General features: G+C 37.0%; 1 pseudogene; it reads right to left on the reverse strand.

Annotated features, from left to right (window-relative positions):
• Positions 1-1,136: 1,136 nt before the first annotated feature.
• Positions 1,137-7,529, reverse strand: LOC107501055 (annotated as a pseudogene).
• Between the last annotated feature and the right edge of the window lie 306 nt (positions 7,530-7,835).

Here is a 7,835-nt window from a genome sequence, read left to right on the forward strand (position 1 = left end):
TTTCCACTTGAGAAACTAAAGAAAACAGCAGTTTTCAAAGAACTTCAAAATAAGTATGTTAAAAAATATTCAAAGTGATAAATGAATCAACTGAACTCATAATGTCAAAGACATTATAAAATCAGAGTAAGCAGACTTGAAAATAAGCAAAAATTTCTAGAAATGAAAAATATTGCTCTCGTAATTGTAAAATTTAACACAGCATGTCAAAGTCGGCTAATACAAGAATAAATTGGAAGATGAGTTTAAGAATGCAACTTAGAGACCTCAAAAGATGTATGGTAAGAAAGAAACAATGAGAGATGTAAAGAATGAACAAAAAATTCCAGTTAAAATGGTAGGAATTAATCTAAAGATGTTAATGACTATCTGTGGCAGTCAGTTTTACCTCTCAACTTGACTGGGCTATAGTCCCCAGTTGCTCAAACAGTAATCTAGATGTTGCTATGAAAGTATTTTGTAGCTGTGATCAAAGTCCATAATCAATTGCCTTTAAGTAACAAAGATTATCCTAGATAATCTCTGAGGGTCTGATTCAATCAGTTCAAAGGTCTTAAAAGTAGAGCTGAGGCTTCCCTGGAGAGGAGGAAATTCTATGAACAACAGCTTCAGCCCATTCCTGAGAGCTCCTGCCTTCCCTTTCTGATGGTCCAGCCTATGGTTTTAGCCTTGGCTAATCAATCCCCATAATAAGTGATCTAATTCCTTGCAACAAATTTCTTAATATATAGCTCCAACTGGTTCTGTTTCTTTAGCTCTTACCTATCTAACACTGCATTTATGGATTCAACCTGCATCTTCATGTACACAGATTCTCAAATGCATTCAGAACAAATAAAAATGCTCTTTAGAAGAAATACACCTAAAAAAAAGAAGGTTAAATATTAAGGGATCAAGAGAATGCATACAGCAGGCAAATGTGCACCAAAGCAAAGTAGTGACAGGGATGAAGAGGCACATTACATGACAAGAGCACCTCTGATGAGCAGTGACAGCAGGACATGAACTTTTTGGTTTTCCAGTGAACGTAAAAGTTATGTTTACATGATACTTTAGTCTGTTAAATATCTGATAGCATTATGTCTAAAAAACAATGTACGTATATTAATTAACAAATACTTTATTGCTAAAAAATGCTAACCATCGTCTGAGCCCTCAGTGAGTCCTCATCTTTTTGCTGGTGGAGGGACATGCCTCAGTGTTGATGGCTGCTGACTGGTAAGTGTGGTGGCTGCTGAAGGTTGGAGTGCTAGCGAATTCTTAAAACAAGACAACAATAAAGTTTGCTGCATCAATTGACTCTTCTTTTCATAAATGATTTCTCTGTAGCATGCAATGCTGTTTGATAGCATTTTACTCAAAGGAGAATTTTTCTCAAAACTGGAGTCAGTCCTCTCAAACCCTGCCACTGCTTTATCAACTAGGTTTATGCAATGTTCTAAATCCTTTATCATTTCAACAATATTCATAGCATCTTCACCAGGAGTAGATTCCATCTCAAGAAACCACTTACTTTGCTCATCCATAAGAAGCAAGTGCTCATTGGTTAAAGTTTTATCATGAGATTGCAGCAATTCAGTCACATCTTTAGGTTGCACTTCTAATTCTAGTTCTCTTGCATGGGCAGCTGTGTCTTCCACTGAAGTCTTGAACCTCTCAAAGATATCCATGAGGATTGGAGTCAACTTTTTTCAAATTCCTGTTAATATTGATATTTTGACCTCTTCTCATGAATCATGAATGTTCTTAATGGCATCTAGAATGAAGAATCCTTTACAGAAGGTTTTCAATTTACTTTGCCCATATCCATCAGAGCAGTGGTCCCAACATTTTTGGCACCAGGGAGCAGTGCCCCTATGAGACTCTAATGCCTGAAGATCTGAGGTGGAGCTGAGGTGGTGACGCTAGCACTAGAGAGCAGCTGCAAATACAGATGAAGCTTCATTTGCTTGCTGCTGCTCACCTCCTGCTGTGCAGCCTAGTTCCTAACAGGCCACGGACCAATACCAGTCTGTAGCCCAAGGGTTAGGAAATTCTGTTTTGGAGGAATCACTATTTACAGCAGCTATAGCTTTAGGAAATGTATTTCTTAAATGATAAGGATTGAAAGTTGAAATTACTCCTGGATCTATGGGCTTCAGAATGGATGTTGTGGTAGCAGGTATGAAAAGAATACTAATCTCACTGTACGTCTCTATCAGAGCTCTTGGGTGCACTGTCAATGAGCAGTAATGTTTTGAGAGAAATCAATTTCTCTGAGCAGTATGTATCAACAGTGGGCTTAAAATATTCAGTACACTATGTTATAAACAGATGTGCTGTCATCCAGGCTTTGTTGTTCCATTTATGGAGCACAGGCAGAGTAGATGTAGCACAATTCTTAAGGGTTCTAGTATTTTTGAAATGATAAATGCACACTGGCTTCAATTTAAAGTCACCGACTGCATTAGCCCTTAACAAGAGAGTCAGCCTGTCCTTTGAAGCTTGGAAGTCAGGCACTGACCTCTCTCTAGCTATGATTGTCCCAGACGGCATTTTCTCACAGTCTAAAGCTGTTTCACCTACATTGAAAATATATTGTTTAGTGTAGCCACCTTCATTAATTAACTTAGCTAGAACTTCTTGATAACTTGCTACAGCTTCTACATCAGCACTTGCTACTTCGCCTTGTACTTTGATGTTACTGAGACCACTTCCTTCCTTAAACCTTATTAACCAACTTCAGTTAGCTTCAAGCTTTTCTTCTATAGCTTCCTCACCTTTCTCGGCCTTCACAGAATTGAAGAGAGTTAGGTCATTGCTCTGGATTAGGTTTTTGCTTAAGGAAATATTGCAGCTGGTTTGATCTTCTATCCAGATCACTAAAACTTTCTCCATATTAGCGATAAGTCTGTTTCATTTTCTTATCATTTGTGTGTTCACTGGAATAGCAGTTTTAATTTTAAGAACTTTCCCTTTGCATTTAAAACTAAGCTTAATAATTTCCAGCTTTTAAAGTGAGAGACCTGCAAATATTCCTTTTAAACACTTAGAGGCCATTGTAGACTTATTAACTGGCCTAATTTTAATATTGTTGTGGAATAGGGAGACCCAAAGAGACGGGGAGAGATGAGAGAATGGCTGGTCAGTAGAGTAGTCAGAATACACGCATTTACTGATTAAGTTTGCCATCTTATGTGGGTGTGGTTTGCGGAGCGTGAAAATGATTAGAACAGTAGCATCAAAGACCACTGATCATAGATATTCATAACAAATATAATAATGATGAAAATGTTTGAAATATTGTGAGAATTACCAAAATGTGACACAGAGAAACAAAGCGTACCAATACCGTTGGAAAAATGTACCAATAGACTTGCTCAACATAGGGTTGACATAAACCTTCAATTTGAAAAAAAAAAAAAAAAAGGATACTCCCCCCCCCCCAATATCTTTGATGCACACTAAAGTGAAGCACAGTAAAACAAAGTATACTTGTAGATTGCTGTAATCATCACCTCCATCAAGATACAGAACTATCCCATTACCTCAAAAATCTCCCTGGTACTACCTTTACAGTCACACCTGCTCCTTTTTCCTCCCCATCTCTAACCTCTGACAACCACTAACCTGTTCTCCATCTCAAAAATTTTGTTATTTTGAGAATGCTATATAAATGGAATCATACAGAATGTTCCATTTTAGATTAGGCTTTTTTAGTTAGCATAACACCCTTGAGATCCATTCGAGTTGTTGCATGCATTATTAGTTTATTCTTTTTTATTGCTGACTAATATTCCATAAATCTAAACATGTTTTTAAAGTTCTAAAAAAAATAGAAATTTTGTTAATAAAAATATTTTTAAAATATTAAAAAAGGATAGAAGCTCTTAGGATTATAGGATTTCAAAGTCCTGTTTTAAAATAGTCTGAGATTGTTAATTTCAGTTACTAGGCCTTAAATACTCTCCAGATTTTGGGGAAAAGAGATCATTTATTTCCTTACCAAATCATAAATAGAAAGGGCATAATTATCCACTGATGACAGAAATGTCTGTTAAGTGCCAGCTTTGTCTTATTGTGCTGGAAGCTGCCAAGCATAGAGAAAGGACTATGGTATTGATCTTGTGTTTAGCACAGTGCCTGGCACATAACAGGCTTCAAGTGCTATTAATTGAATAAATAAATCTCATTTTAAATAAAAATTTATAATTTGGTAGCAGAGATGATGTGTAAATACAAATAAGTGTAAGTTAGAAAATCGCACGTATCATAAAGAAGGTGAAGATGAGTGAATTGGGACAGTTTATAGGAGAAAGATTATCCTCTGAGTTGTAAGAACAAGATAAAGCTTCAGCGAATTGGTGACTGTGTTCATTGTTGAAAAATGACAAGAATTTAGATAAAAATAAGTCAGGGAGAAAAATGCATTCTGGGTACAATAATAGCAATAGTTGACAATTATTTATATCTTCCTGTGTGCTGGGCATTTTGCTAAGCATTTTACATACTTAAATCATGTCATCCTTACAGCGTCTGTGTTATTATTCTCATTACAAACAAGAGGCCTTGCCAATATCATAGCTTGTAATAGGTTGAGTTGGGAAAATTAGGCAGTAAAGCTCCAGAACTTTCCCTCTAATAAAGAGGAAGAACAGAAAGAAGCAGAAAGGGGACTAGAAAACAGTGAAATTTTCTGGAGTCTAAAGTACATAACTGAGTCAGGAAGAGAAGCCTAAAAAGATAGTTAGGAACCCGAAGAACATTAAATGCCATGCTAAATAATTTGGATATATTTTATAAAGGTTTTGAAGGTTTTGAGTTTCAGGAATTACTTGATTAGAGCTGTTCTGTTTAGTGTTTTGTTTTGTTTTGCTTTTGTTTTTGTTTTTTTTTTGGTCTTTGTTCAAAAGCACTGTATAAAGAAGGTACATGTAGATATTAGATGTGGGAAAATCAGTAATATCAATACAGATAACAGCAAAGAGAGAACCTGTGTGAATGATGATAGAGGGGCAGTTGAGAGATGCTGTAAAGATGGACAGTTTAGGATCTGGCAGCTGGCTGAAATGAATGAGCATGGTAGGGGCAAAAAGAGATGGAAGCACATAAGGTGTCTTGGAGGTTTCCTGACTGCACACCTGGGCAGATAATGGTGTCTTCAGTAGAAGCTGGAAGAGGAGAAATACGTTTCAAGGGGAAATGAGACTTCAGCTTCAGATGTTCTGAATGAGGGATTCCAGGAGTATTTCTAGGTTTCACATAAAAACCTAGAAGGACTGAAACCCTGGAAAGCATCTGAAGGGGGTCTCACATTAGCTTTGAGAGTGGCTGAACTTACTTTGAACAAGATTTTTTTAAACACTCAGTTTTAAAAAAATTTCTAATCAACAAAGAGATTTCACATTGAACGAACCAAGCACATCTTTAATTATGAAGCTCAAACACTACTGAACCCAGATTTTCTTCAGTTTTTGTTTGTTTGTTTGTTTGTTTGCATGTGTCAAGTATTTACACTTAAAAAATGGCACAGACATGTTCGGACTCAAGGCTTAAATGAATGTGGGAATGTACACTAGGTTGTAGGAAAACTCACAACTGTAGTTCATTCTAACCTCGTCTTGATTTCAATTTACAAGCAGGAGATTAAACTATTCTTGTTAGTAGTTATTAACCTTTTAACCCACCAGCTGATGCTTTCCTGAGCAAAGAGTTTTGAAAATTTCAGTATTTTACATTTAGCTTCCCTATCTAGTATTACTTAAATAAAGTCTTAGATTTGGAGAGAAAGCAACTAGAATTGCAAAAAGTGTAGTAATGATAATAACAATAATAATAAAAATAAAAATAAAAATAAAAATTACAGCACCAATTTCTAAAATGAATAACCAGTTGGGTAACTTTGATGTCTTTTTAAAACTGAATTTGTATCTCTAAAGTTTTGACAGTTCTTGAACAGATTGCTTGGATTAACATCTTTTTATTTTCCTGTTTCCAAACTCAATTTCTTTTTGAAACTTATAAGATAATTGAGGTATTGTGTGTGTGTGTGTGTGTGTGTGTGTGTGTGTGTGTGTAAAAACTCCACATCAGTTATCCCCTAAACAGTCAGTAGCGTTTTATCTCTGCTTTGAACATGCCTCTAAGTATACCCCAGAAGAGGGACTTAACTCCAGATCCACGAATTAGTTTCAAGCAAGCCCTTGAACTAGTATGTTAAAATTCTGAGTGAGGTGAATGCATTTTCCTGGAATCTGGTTTTACAGACCTTCATCACAATCTCAAAGCAGTTTATTAAGACTCAAGAAGCTAAGACTATCTCCTGGGATCCTTCTCAGTTCAGGGATAGTAGGACTGAGGCGTGCTCACTCTTGCCTGATCCTGCCGCATGGCATGCTATATTGGAAAAAGCACAAGGCTAGGATTCATGAGATGTTTATTCTAGTTCCAGCTCTATTCTGAACTTCTGTGAACTTCAAACAAGTCACTTATCCTCACTGGACCTCAGTTTGCTCATCATTCAAATGGAGCAGAATGTGTATCTCATTTGGATAGACTCAACTAGATATTAAGAGGAAAAAATAAGGTAGCAGGTGTGCTTTGAATGTACAAAGACATCTTACAAAAACATCCTAACGAGGCCAGGTATTGCTTGGGACCCTTATGTCATATTGGTTCCTTCACATTCTTGCTTCTTTGTAAATTTCCTTTCTTAGAGGACATTGGTTCCCTCGATTCTGCATTCTTTGCTCTTTTCCCCAGGTGTTTTTAGGTGCTGCACTTGAAGCAGAGACAAAACGAAGCAAAAGATGCTGACTAGGCAAGGGGTCACTTAAAAAACTTGCTTCCAAGAGGGAAATGGTAATACTTTGCTTTTGTAGAGTGCTTTACAGTTTTTCAAAGCTTTTCATATTAACTGCCATACTCCATCACAACAGACCCAGGAGACAGTTTTCACCACATCCATATTATCTGATTTGGAAACTAAGGCACAGAGAGGTCAGGAGTATAAGGTCACTCAAATCATCTGGGGTGGTACTAGGGCTGAAACTGAGTCTTCTAACACTGAGTTCCAGGCTTTTGCCACCATTTCCCTGGGTTTCATCTTAGGTGGGAGATACAGAATCAATCAGGGTAGTATCATTAGTCACATGGTTAGAAGGTATTGATTAGCAAAGGAACGAAACATCCCCTTTTCTTATACGATGATCCAAGAAAATTATCTTCAACTGTGCCTGTTTTTTGATGCAGTTTGACCTTGCAGTTAAGTCTTTCCTTTTGCCACTGATTATGCTCACTCTCCTTCAACTTGATTCATTTGGGCCCCAGTGGGCCCTGCTTGGGCAAAGGCCCATCTGGGAGTGCTCAATACATTCCACTGTCAAACTGAGGAAAAAAACTACACTTGCAGAACAAGAAAATTTCCAAGAGGACTCTGGCCAAAAGTCAGTTTGCAATTTTGAGAGAGGCACTTGATCTGGAGACTGACATAACATGCCTGTTGCTTATTACTCACCGATGCTACTGCATATCTTTTTACTCTTGCCCATAGTCATGAATCCCCTAAACTAGTTTACTGCTCAAATTTTCAACCAATCGTTCAAGGTGCAAGGATCTTATATAAATGATTGAGCAACTACTGTAACCCAAGTGCTCTGGGAAATAAGAAAATTAAAGTTTACAGGGACTGCTTCAAACCTCCTAGCCTGTAGGAGGTAGCAATGATCTGGGTGCTTCTAGAGAAGGCTACAGAGAGGAGAGACTAAGTAGCCAGACTTAAAATATTAGCTCCCATGAAAAGATGCTCCCCATAATGTCATTAGGGAAATGCAAATTAAGACAACAAAGAAATACCG

This window comes from Rousettus aegyptiacus, unplaced genomic scaffold (genome assembly GCF_014176215.1).
Source record: "Rousettus aegyptiacus isolate mRouAeg1 unplaced genomic scaffold, mRouAeg1.p scaffold_m13_p_3, whole genome shotgun sequence".
In the NCBI taxonomy this organism is placed as follows: Eukaryota; Metazoa; Chordata; class Mammalia; order Chiroptera; family Pteropodidae; genus Rousettus; species Rousettus aegyptiacus.